Raw genomic sequence first — 12,895 nt, forward strand, 5'->3', positions numbered from 1 at the left:
CACACTAATGTGGCCATCTGCACCAAGCGAAGTTGGGTAAACAAAAAACAAAATACAAATTCATAGGCTGCTTTTTAGGGGGGGCTGAGGGCCACACTAAATTGGCAGCGAATGATGTACCGCAACGGGGGTTGGCCCTCAACCCCCCCCCCCAGCCCAAATGGAGGGCCCCACCTCATGCAACCCTCCCTGGGGGCAGATAGGGGGGGGCCCACCTCATGCATCCCTCCCTGGGGTCAGATGCCCCTTCCTAGGAGCAGACATCTGCCCCCAGGGAGGGTTGCATGAGGTGGGGCCCTCCATTTGGGGTGTGGGGGGTTGAGGGCCACCCCCCGTTGCGGTACATCATTCGCTGCCAATTTAGGGTGGCCCTCAGCCCCTCCTAAAAAGCAGCCTGTGATTTTGTATATTTTTTTTTGTTTACCCAACTTCACTTGGTGCAGATGGCCACATTAGTGTGGCTATCTGCCCCCAGGGTGCCCAAACCCTACTGCCCCATCTATTGGGGGTCCTGCCCCACCTTTTGGGGTGCCCTTCCTCCCCCCACCCCCAATGGCTAGGGGAAACACCTCATGCAGGCCTCCCTGGGCCTCCTCCTAACGGCTGTGTGAGGTACACCCCACCTCCATTTGGTGTGAGGGGGGAGAGGGCCACCCCAAAAGGGGGGGCAGGACCCCCAATAGATGGGGCAGTAGGGTTTGGGCACCATGGGGGCAGATAGCCACACTAATGTGGCCATCTGCACCAAGCAAAGTTGGGTAAACAAAAAAAATAATACAAATTCATAGGCTGCTTTTTAGGGGGGGCTGAGGGGCACCCTAAATTGGCAGCGAATGATGTACTGCAACGGAAGGTGGCCCTCAGCCCCCCCACCCCAAATGGAGGGCCCACCTCATGCAACTGTCGGGGGGGAAATTCTGCTGGGGTCGGCCGGGCCGTCCGCAGACCTCCGGGCAGGGAGGCCCCAACTCCTCCCGTATATCCCAAAAGAGATAGAGTATGAGACACACGCAAGAAGCAAGGTGACTCTGCTGTTTATTAGACAAAAACGGCAGGGATGGGTCAAGGATCGTACGCGTCCGTCCTGACACACAAACAATCGTGGGGCTCGCAGGCCCTTTTTACCTTAGTATGACGCGCTACTTGCGTCACATTGGAAAGTTAGCAAAAAACCTATCGCCACTCTTAATTGGTTGCTCAAGTGGTAGGGCTAGTATAGCATACGTATAGAGAACAATGTTAGTGGTCAAGGGTTAGTCAGGTGATATATCTGGGTTGTCCCTACAATTAGATACATGAGAATTGTTACAAGAAGACCCCTGATGATTGGTTAATGTTAATGGCGTCAGTGATAAGAGCCCCGTGTTCTGATTGGTGCGCTCGCGAGCCTCCCAGTCTGGGACCATCGCTGTTCCCAGCTCTCGGTGCACCTGTCATTTGCAACAATGTTTCACTATGAGTACGTGCAGACAATGTGAGGACTTATTCATAAGCTGGAAGGCCGACTACTCCCACTGTCGCAGATGTCCATTGAGCCTTTTAATTGTATCTGCCTGTGTCTTGTAATGAGGGATCCAGACGCCTTTTCTGGCCTTGGCATCCTGTCAGGTTCGGCTTGGTCACGTGAGGTGGGACCGTGTTTGAGGCAGAATTCTGCACAATTAATATTGTTTTTCCACTGTGTGCCTGGTTTAATTTGCAGGTGTGACTTTGACGTTGGTGTGCGGCGTGCGAGGTTGCAACATCATGCCCTTGATTGTCCGCTTTCGGAATGTGGGTTTGCAACATTGCGACCTTGGCTGTCTGCTTTCGCCGGGCTCATTCTGCAGGATCAGCAACCTGACTCTTGTTCTTTTAATGTCCATGGAAGCTCTTGCTTGCGGCCTACTTAGGCCTGGTGTATAGGTGGAACCGTTTGGTGCACAGGCGCTTTAGGTTATAGTATCATATTGTCTTATCCCCAGTATCGTGTCTTCGTTATATTTCTCATTATGGCACCTGGTTTTAGGAGAAGCGTAAGCAAGCTCTTTAGATGGGTTCATGATGCGTCTTGCATTTCTGCATTTTGAGAGCCTATGTGGAAAATAATAAAGATGCACGTCCGTGAGTATGTCTGTCGCCTACGTCATAGCACTGAGTATATTCTTCGTGTAGATTGGTGCGGGAGTGTCCGGTGTGTATATTTGCACAGGTGTGCTGACCGTTGACTAGGTCGTCATGGCATCTCTAACGACGTGTAGGTTTTAGTCTAGTTGATCCGTGCCGCAGGTGTCGGCATGGACAGGGCGGGCTGCTGGGCAGGCAGATGGACACATCCGTATGTTCCTGTACCAGGGTATTTGATCGTCTGGTAGATGGGCAAACTCTTCTCGTGGTGGGTGCCTGGGCCGTGATCCTTTAGGCCAGGCGCGAGAGGGGAAGGACGGGAGCCTGGTCTTCCATTCTCCCACTTCAGTCCCCCCTCTGGTCGACTTGTCGACCACAAACATATCCTTTTCGTTATCTCCTCTTACTCTCCATATCTTAGTTATTCCTCCTAAATGTCCAAAGTGGTTCACATGATCTTCAAATGACCAATACATATATTCACAGGTTCCTCCAGGAGTACAGTATACCCATTTCCCTATGTAACTCCTGGGGTTTCTTGGGTTCTCGATCTTCACAGATGGTGGGTCCAGGTGGTTGGTGATGATCTGGTTGCGCAACTTCTCTCTCTCTTGTATGATTGTGCCTGTGTGTTGGCCGTCATCTGCTGGCATCAAGGGGTGCATACCGACCATTTCAAGCAACTCGTCAGTGGTGCGTGCCTTCCGGGCCTTCCAAAATCTTATTATGATCAATGTAGCTCCAGCCAAAATAGTACAACCAACTATAATTTTCAGTCCATCTGACAGCCAAGATGGCATCCATGACCATAATATTGAAAACCAGCTCTCATCCTTTTTCACACCTTTACTTTCATCCATCATTTTGGAGTGCATCTGGGCCAATTGTGAAACTGCTTCTGTCAGTGTACCGTTGTCAGCATCGTTGGCAGGAATGAACGTGCAGCATGATTGTCCTATCTTTGCGCAGACTCCTCCTTCCATGGCTGTGAGGAGGTCCAATACATATCTGTTCTGAAGTGCTACCATCCTTATAGCTCGCAGCTCCTCTTTTATTGCGTTAAATCCATTTACTGTAGAATTGATGGTCATCATTAATTCCCATCTAGTTATCTGGAGCCATTTTGCGTTTGCGTAAGCCTGCAGTCCCGGATGTATTATTGAATAGAAGAACATTGCTGCTCTGCTGAATAGTCTGTGTTCTGGCGGAATTGAAGTGAGTGCCATTTCCGACCATCCCCATAGGTAATTTTATGTCAGAGGTTCACCTTGTCTTTTCCTTCTATTTAGGACAGTATTATTGCCGTTGTTCCTGTTCCCCGGCCCCTCCTGAGGTGGTGCAGATCTCTTCTTCCTCTTGTCCCCTTCATCCATTTTGGGAAAGTTCGCCACATTCACATGCTTCTGGGGTACCACTAGTGATGGTACATTGACGTGCACCATCGTGCATACACCATTCCACAGAGGGGGCAGTGTGTGGTATGCCTTTTCTCCACAGGCCCAGTAATGGTCCATTATCACTGCTGTTCCTGCTCCCATCTCAGGTAACTCCATCACGCTTGCACAGTTGGTGTTGTATCCTACGTCCAGCTCTCCTTTATGTTGGTAGCATACCTTAGGCGCAGTCAGCGGCAGTATTGTTATTGGGTCTTCATCCGTCTCTATCCACGTGAGCATGGGCACGTACTTGATCCAAGTCGTCCAACATCTGTGGTTGTGTGCATCGATAGTTGAAATAGTTTCTTTTGTTACCATGTTGCTGCCAATCACTCCTATCTCCCATTTGTTGTCCATGTAGACCTTCCCCGTTATCGTCACCAGTGGCCTCTCCCAACATCCTGGTTTACCAGGAACTTCAGTGGCGTACCAATCACATGGTGAATACTGCAGTGTTACTTTCTTTGTTTCCCCTTTTTCAGGACCACTTGTTATGTATCTGAATGCTTCAGCATGTAAACTGCTCTTGTGGTAACTCAAATAAGTCTTGAGGAAATTGTTTTCATATGGGTATGAGTCTCGTGTTTTCCACACCAGATGCACCACTGTCCCTTGAAATCTTCCTTTCGTTTGGAACAGTGCCAAGTATATTATGCATCGTGCTGTCTTTTCATCTATTTCTGTGGCAACGAATGTTCGAGAAGTGCTCATGGCGTATGGTATTAATGAGCAAACGTAGCAGCTGTCTTCTGTTGTCTGCTTACCGATGCGGGTCATGTGTTGGTACCATATGTTGTTTGAGATGTGTGCTGAATCTTGTATATAATTGTCAATACCTTTATTATCTAAGTATGTGCTGCGTTGAACTCTATTTTGCTTGTGTGCGATTTTACTAGTATCACCTGACGTAATACCTGTTGCAGCTGGGGATGGGGGTGTATTAGGTTTGGGTACAGCAATAAGATTGATAGCATAGCTGTACTGCCATACAGAGGCAGACAAGAACCCGGTGATCATCAAAATCCCTATTATTTTTATTACACATGCTAATTTCACCGGCATTTTGCTCTTACCTTGCTGCAGTCCGGCAGCGTATTCTTGCGACGTTAAAGTTGCCCGCCTGAAAATTCTCAATATGCTGGTTATTAAATGTTAGTTGCTGTTTTTTAAGCTCTCCCTATCAAATAGTCATTCAGTGCCCAGGCGAAGAGCTGTTCCCACGCTAATCTAAGCGATCTATCTCTTAGGACAGGCAAGTATGGGTGGAGGTGGGGCATTGAATATTCTATGGCCAAGAGGAATGCTGTGTAGTAGACACGTACCCTTCTTCTTTTCAGGTACGTTGGCCTTTTTATTTCATATACAAATTGGTGTGACAATTCTTCTGGGTAGTTATCGTCTGAGGGTACCATCTACTCCTGGGCAGTGAATTTGTTAGTTATCTATTTTTTTAGCAGTACAATAATACGCAGTTCCTGCATGTGCGAGAGAAAAGAAAAGAGAGCATTCACGTGTTTACATGTGTACGTGTGCAAGACAATGTCCTTCAGTTCAGTTATTACTGCAGTGGGGGTAGGGGTCAATGGGCAGGGGGTTTGGGGCTCAACTGGCGGAAGTATCTTTACTCTTTGAGCGTGTGACCATGGGGTGGGCAGTATGGGGATCATCCCTTTCTTCTTCAGTTATTGTCTCTGGGGAATCTGTGGAGTGACAGGGTATGGGAACACTTAGGCCATTAGCTGTGGTAGAACTCTCTTCCTCGGTTGGTGATGTTGTTGTTGTTCTCCCAATGGACCTGTCGGTGGCGCTGGGGCGGGTCTGGAGTTTGTAGATCTTTACATCGTGTAGGTGGTTCCAGGCACGCTTGTCCTGTAGCTTTACTGCTCTCGTTGATACCTCCTCTATCAGATGGGGGCCAGTGAATCGTGGACTGTTCCACTTCCTGTTGAAATTACGAAGTAGTACGTGGTCACCTTTAGCAACTTTACACAGTCTTTCCTTTTCCAATTCTTTATCCACGTCTTCTTGTTGATTGCTGTTAGACCCGCCCCGCGTGCGCTCGAGCTTTTGAGACACAAACAATACACTAGTAATCAAAGAAGACACATATTGGTACATTTCATCACCAAGAACACTCGCAGTACTCTCGTGGTCGGTAAATGCTCTTGATGTTGGCGTTAGGGGAAGGCGCATTTGACGTCCGGTAACCACCTCGTGAGGGGTGAGGTGGTGGTCGGACCCTGGTCTATTCCTTAGCTCAAATAGGGCTAATGGAAGGCAATATAACCAACTCTTCTTTGTTGTTTGCTGTATCTTTGCAATTGCCTCCTTTAATAGGCCATTCAGGCGTTCACATACACCGTTGGCCTGTGGGTGGTATGCACATGCAAATTTATGCTTGATGTTCAGCAAGAATGTGATGTGCTGGAACATTTCGTTTGCGAAATGTGGGCCATTGTCTGACCTTAACACCTCGCACACTCCCCACCTGGGGAAGACCTCCCTCACTAGGAATTTAGCTGCTCTAAATGCATCTGGGTGTGAACAGGGCCCTGCTTCAATCCACCTCGAGAATGGGCATACTACTACAATCATATACCTATTTCCTTGACATATGTTGATCATATCAACATAGTCAATATGGAGATGCCGGAAAGGTCCCTCTGGCCGGGGTATAGTACCTCTTATCACCTTTAGAGTATGGCCGGCCGTAAACTGTTGACATGTGAGACAATTGCTGATAAAATTTGACACATGAGAATTTAACTCGGGGCAAAACCAGTCTTCCCTAATTCGTGCTGCAATTACTTCCTTGCCTGTGTGGGCTGGATAATGTAGTTGGCTCAGGGCGGTGTTCAAAAGTGCCAATGGTATTTCAACCTTTCCAGTGCCACCCTGGCGCCATAGTGCGTCGGTTGGTGACATTGTGCATCCTCTTTTTACCCATATTTCTTTTTCGGCCATTGGTGCAGCCGCTTGTAGCTCCATAATCTGTGTGGTTGGGAGATGGGTGTACCCTTCTCTTATCAACATCTCCTTAGCCATTCCCCTCCCTCTCCCTCTCTGTGACTCTGGGGGGTTCCATATCTCACCAAAGTATGCAGCATACTTCGCATGTGCGTCTGCTGCTGCATTCCCTTTCGAGATGTGGTCTTCACCATTGGTGTGTGCGGTGCATTTTACTAAAGCTAATTCTTGGGGGTCATTTATTACTTCAATTAGTTCAGCCAATAAGAGGGCATGTTGCACTGGAGTGCCATCAGCTCTCCTAAACCCTCTTCTTCTCCATTTCGACAGCCCTGAGTGGACAGTGGATGTAACATATGCGCTGTCGGAGTATATGGTCACTCGTTTGTCAAAGCTTTCCTTCAACGCCAAGATCAGTGCAACTAATTCCGCTGCTTGAGCGGAGTAATGCTGTGGTAATTGTACACATTTCATGGCCACACACACCGGTACCTCCATCATTTTTACCACTGCTGCCCCAGTCCTCCTTATACCATCCCTTTGATCGATAGTTGATGACCCATCAATAAACAGGAGCTCACCTCCCTCTAGTGCGTTTTCTTCAACCTTTCTAGTACATGAGTACATTTCAGTTATTTGCGTACAGTCGTGGGCATAATCTCCCTCCTCAATTACTTCTGCTAGGAACCTTGCAGGGTTGACCGTGCTACATCTAACAATTGATAGTTCAGCTCTGGATAAAATGATCTCATAACCTGATACTCTTTGCGTGGTTAGGGTGGACTTAGGTTTATTCAATATCGCAAATAGTGCATGTTCCACAAACAGTGTAGTTGGGCACCCCATGGTGATTGCTGATGCTTTCTCTACCACAAAAGCAGCTGCGGCGAGACCTTGTTCGCAAGGGAAGTGACCTAACATCACAGGATCTAAGTGGCCGCTGTAAAATGCTACTGGTTTGTAGCCCATGCTTGTTTTTTGAGCCAACACTGCTTTCATTACTGCTGAGTCGCAATGTGAAAATATAAAAAATTGTCGCTCATAGTCTGGGGATGCCAGTACCGGAGCAGTTGATATCGCATCTTTTAATTCATCAAAAGCCTCTTTCATTTCCATCGTCCACCCCAGCTTTTTCTCCCCTTTATTAGCTTCCCTTAACGCCTCAAGCAGGGGTCCTATGTACGAACTGTAATCAAATACCCATGCTCTACAGTAGTTGCACAGCCCCAGGAACTGCTGCAGTTCCCTCACTATTTGTGGCATTGGAGTGTTTGAAATGGCCTGTGCTCTTTGTGGTGCAATCTTTCTTCCATGTTGGGATATAAGCTGACCAATGTAAAGTACCTGTTCTTGACAGTACTGTATCTTTTCCATGTCTACCTTGTAACCTTTTTCAGCCAATATTGTCAACATCTTTAAGGAGTCCTCTCTGCATGTTCTTTCGTTTGTACTGCAAATTATTACTCATCCACATACTGCAACACTGTGCTTTCCACTTCAATGTTACCCAAATCCATCTGTATTACTCTATTGAAAATTGAGGGTGATTCGCAATACCCTTGTGGCAATCTGGTGTGCTTCCACTTTGTGTTTCTGTAAGTGAAGCTCGTCAGATCTTGTGAGTCTGGGTGCAATGGTATTGAGAAAAAAGCATTTTTAAGGTCGATCACTGTAAATCGTGATGCTTCTGCTGGAATGCCACACAATATTGTGGCCGGGTTTGCTGCTATGGGATATTCTGCTTCTACTATGTTGTTCAAGGGCCTGAGATCCTGTATGAAGCGCCAAGACCCCCCTTTAGCCTTGCGCACTGGGTATACAGCCGTGTTACATGGTGATTCTGAGGGGACCAATATGCCATTATTTATAAGGGCCGTTATGGTTTCATATATGCCCTCATCTGCCTCTTTTGATAGTGGGTAATGTTTCACTCTGGGGAGTATTGCACCTTTTTTAAATGTTATCCTTACTCCCCCTATACTTTTTATACACCCCACGTCATAGGGGCTAGTAGTCCACAATGATTTGGGTACCTTTGACATATCCTCCTTAAAGAAGGGGACTGGGGTGCATGCAGGTGCCTCAAGTGCCATTGCAATTTTCTGTGCTACTTGTTTGAAAGCCACTCTTAGCCATATTTCCACACTCATCATAAACACCATTTCACCTTCCTCCTTTTCTTCTGAGAACAGCTCCTCATCTGACACCTGGGTGAGCCTACATCCTTCTGCTAATGCTATCACTGCCCTCCATGCTCTTCCTTCTCTGTCTTGGGCATGTACAGCAATGTAATCAGCTGTTGCAATAATGCTCTCAATGTCCATTAGAACCACCTTTCCTTCTGGTTCATTAACAGGTGTTTCTGGTCTGAACAGATAGGCTGTTGGCCTCCTCCATATTTTCCCTTCTATCCCTGGCATCCATGCAAATGCCATATCTGTTCCATACTGGAATAGTTCGCCATCTACTGGCTCCGCCCTAATCGCTGTCTGTCCGCAGTATGCTTGCATAATCTGTCGTGCTGTGAGCATGTTAATCCCTGGAGTAGAGCAAATTATGCCGTCCTCAGTAAAGGAGATCGTCATATTCAACCTGTTCATTATGTCTCTCCCCAGTATATTTACTGGTGAGGCACTATAATATAGAAGTGGAACTGACAGGTCATAATCTCCAATAGATATGGGAATGTTATCAGTAAAGGGAACCAACCCTCTAGCCCCAGAGAATCCTTGGGTGTTCATGGCTTCGCCTGACATCTTAAATTTACCTTCCCTTATGCAAGACCGGGTCGCCCCGGTGTCAACAAGGAATGATAATTTTTTGTCACCTATCGTTACCTCTATGCGTGCTTCCTCCGCACTATTAGGTGTTACTGACAGGATGGGACACACCAAGGCCTTCTGTGGGCTGTCCTATTGAGGGTACAACGATTGGCCATTTCCTGTGTAAGGGTTGTGTCCCAAGACCGTCACCCTACCCAGTTGTGTTTGTTGTGCTTGGGGTTGTTGTGTTATCGCTACCTGTTGTTGTGGCAGTGAATATGTCTGTGGCTGTTGTTGTGTTATTAGTTGTTGTTGTTCATTTCCCTGTTGCAACGTCTGCTGTTGCTGTATGCCCTGCTGTTCCTGTGAGGGCCTTGGTTGTCCCTGTTCACTCCATGATGGTGTTCCTGGTCTAACTCTACACGTGCGTGACATGTGCCCTAATAGTCCACAACTCCAACACACCGGTGGTTCCCTACTCTGCCATGGAAAGCTCCCTGTGTTGTCCTGGTATACTGGTTGCCCTGTGGGGTAGGAATTTCTAAGTCCTCCCACCTGCTGTTGGGTGTTATATCCGTATCCTCTCCCTCTCATAATTCCTCCTCTCCCCCTGTTATAATTATAATACCCAGCTCCTGGCATTGGGTGTCCTCCTCCCATGTTGGTCGTGTATGGTTGGAGTGGCGGCGCCTGTTGTGTTATAGTCTGTGAAGGTGGTTTTTGGGAGGAATCTTGTGCAGCCACTACTTGTGTGGGGCTTTGGGTCATTGTTGTAGGCGTAGTTATTAGTGCCCCTTCCATTGTGTATTTAGTAAGCTTTTTCTGTACTAGTTTAGCCTCTTCCGTTTTCCTGTCCTCTTCCTTTTGTTTCATTTTTCCTTGCCATGTCCTGCAATGATGCACTATAGTCAGCTGTATTTCTGGCCATGGTTTTGCTTCCATTCCCACTACTTTCTTTAGTTGTTTCTGAACTCCTTCTGGGAGCCCTTGCACTAGTATATGATAAAATATTGCTGGTGTTTTATCATTGTTCTCTAGTTTCCATGCGCCACTTCTCTTGGATTTCCTGGATATAATCAACAGGATCTTCGTTCTCACGCATCTTGCGGGAGGTAATTGCTCCTATGTCTGATGTGTCTGGGTACTGTACCCTCAGTGCCTGCCATAGTGCATGTCTGCAGTTTGCGAATGGTGCCCCATCATGCGATGTGTTTGTTATTGTTACCCCAGGGAATCCCGCTCTCTTCCAAATGTCATCCGCTGTATCCCCTAATATCGATATTAGAAGGCCCTTTACATCTCCTACTGCCAGTTTCTGTCCTGCGGTGTGTTTTTCCATTTCATATATCCACTTACCCGCACCTCCACTTAATGATGGGAGCCTGCATTTTATATGTTCTTTATCTGTATGCTTCCAAGGGACATACTGTGGTCTAACCCCTCCTCTCTCCAGAAGTGACATTAAGTTATGTCTCGTTTTACCCTTTGTGTTCCATAATATCGAGTCCTCACACCCTTCCTCCTCTTCCCTTTCTTCTACATCGTCAATTTCGTCCGTATTTCCCCTGCTCGTAACTCTTTCTTCTCCATCTTTTCCCCTTCTTCCATCATTTCCTGTATTTAATGTGGGCATGTGTATTCGTCTTTCCTGCCTGCGTCTAGGGAGGTCTCTAAGCCGACATGCATAGGGTGTCAGTTCCTCTGTGAAGGGCACGAGTTTTATTGTGCGTAACGAGCGTGAGGTGGTTGAGCATGTAGGGTGCGATGGGGGAGGGCGTGATGGGGATGGTGCGACCTCATGCGTCTGTCTTTCCGCTATTCCTTGCTCTCCCTCCTCACTTCTCTCCAGCTCATCCTTTCTCCTACGGATCCATGGTGAGTCTGTGTTGGTCCGGGTGATGTATAGTTTATCTAAGCTTTCCCTTTCACTGTTTCTTCCTTCCTTCGCCACTCCTTCTTCTTCCTCACTACAAAAGTCAGTCATAAACGGCACCCCCCACTCGGTCTTTTTCCCCTTGATTGTTACTGTTTGTAAGTCTATTAGGTCCAGTTTTCCTTTTTCTCCTTTATCAACCGCTCCCCTTTGTGCTGATGTTGTTGCTACTTCTGTGTTTCTATATACATCCCCCCATGCTTCACTCTCCCTTCTCCTATCTTCTCTTTCTCCTTCATTTCTCTCCTCCATCTCCCTACTATTTTCCTCCCTTTTCCTTTTTAATTCCTCCATCACTTCACTACTCATCTGTTCCAATATTCTTTCATCCTCTTTCTTCCTTTCCCATTTCACCCTTTCTCTTTCTACTATACTCTCTATCACCCTCCCTTCTTTGTATTTCTTAGTCGTTTCTGATAGTAATCTCCTCTTCCACATTGCCATTTCTTTTTCTTTTTCTTCTTCTTCCCTTTTCTTTTCTCGCAGCACTACTCTTGATACCCTTTCTGCTGCTGCTTTTACTCTTTCAACTTCTCTCCTTTGTTCCTCAGTTCGTTCCCTTATTTTTTCCAATTCGTTCTTACCTTCTTTCCTTTTCCTCGCTCTCTCTCTCCTCCCTCTCGAGCTGCTTGATCAATTCATTCTGCTCATCCCTTAACTTTGCTAGTCGTTCCTCCAAAATCTCTTCCTTTTGTCGTAACAGCTCTTCCCCCCTTATTTCACTCTCCCTGGTATTATCCTCGTCTGTTTTCTTTACAACCTCCGTCTCTTCTCCTGTTAATGAACCTCGTAATTTTAATAATATCTGTGCAGCTACCCACTCATCATTTCCTATTTCCACAGTTTGTTCTTCTCCAGTTCTTCCCTCCCCTGCTGGCATCTTCCTATGAGCCACATATGGTGGAGGGCTGTATGCCGGGTTCGAGTATCCCTCAGCCGCCCTTTACTGTCCTCTTTCTATTTCTCCTAATTCTCTTAAAGGGTACAACCCCCCTCCCTCTGTTTTCACTCCCTTTGCTAGGGGTATATCGTTGCTCGGTTCCTTTTTTATTTCATCTGATGTATTATTCTTTTCTCCTCCCTCTCCTCCGTTCCCCGTGTTCTTTCGGTCTTCACTCCCCTTTTTCCCATCCTCTCCTTCCTCCTTAATCTCTTTTTCTTCCGGTATTTCTCCCACAGTGAACATTCCATTTGGTCCTGGTCCGGACCCTTGGAACATCCTCCATAAGTTAAACACCTCCACGTGGTTTGCCAACTTCTTCCCTTTGTATGTATTGTGCAGATGGTTTAATAGTGAATGTTGGGCATATGGATCGAAGCTACCATTAGGCGGCCACGGTGTTATCATTTTGTTATCCGTCCCCTGGGTCCATTCTATGCTATACTTAATCAGTTTCTCCCTATGGGGTGGCAGTGTTGTACATATGTGTTGTAGTGGGGTAGTGAGGGTGTTCCCCCACCCTCCCAATCCTGTCCCGTATGACATAGTAGCGCTCCACTTGTTACCCTTCCCCTATCTGGCAGTGGTTATCTCACTAGCAGTTTACAATATACCGCCTTATATCGTTACCTGGCCCAGTAAGTTTGGGGACTTGCGATAGTCCGCTAAGGAAAATTACAAAAATATAGTATTTTACATTTGTATATTTTCTTCTGTCTTTCTTTCTTTATACGACACCCTTACGGCCCCC

The sequence above is a fragment of the Ambystoma mexicanum genome, chromosome 1p, assembly GCF_040938575.1.
Source record: "Ambystoma mexicanum isolate Mex_15411 chromosome 1p, UKY_AmexF1_1, whole genome shotgun sequence".
NCBI classification, from domain to species: domain Eukaryota; kingdom Metazoa; phylum Chordata; class Amphibia; order Caudata; family Ambystomatidae; genus Ambystoma; species Ambystoma mexicanum.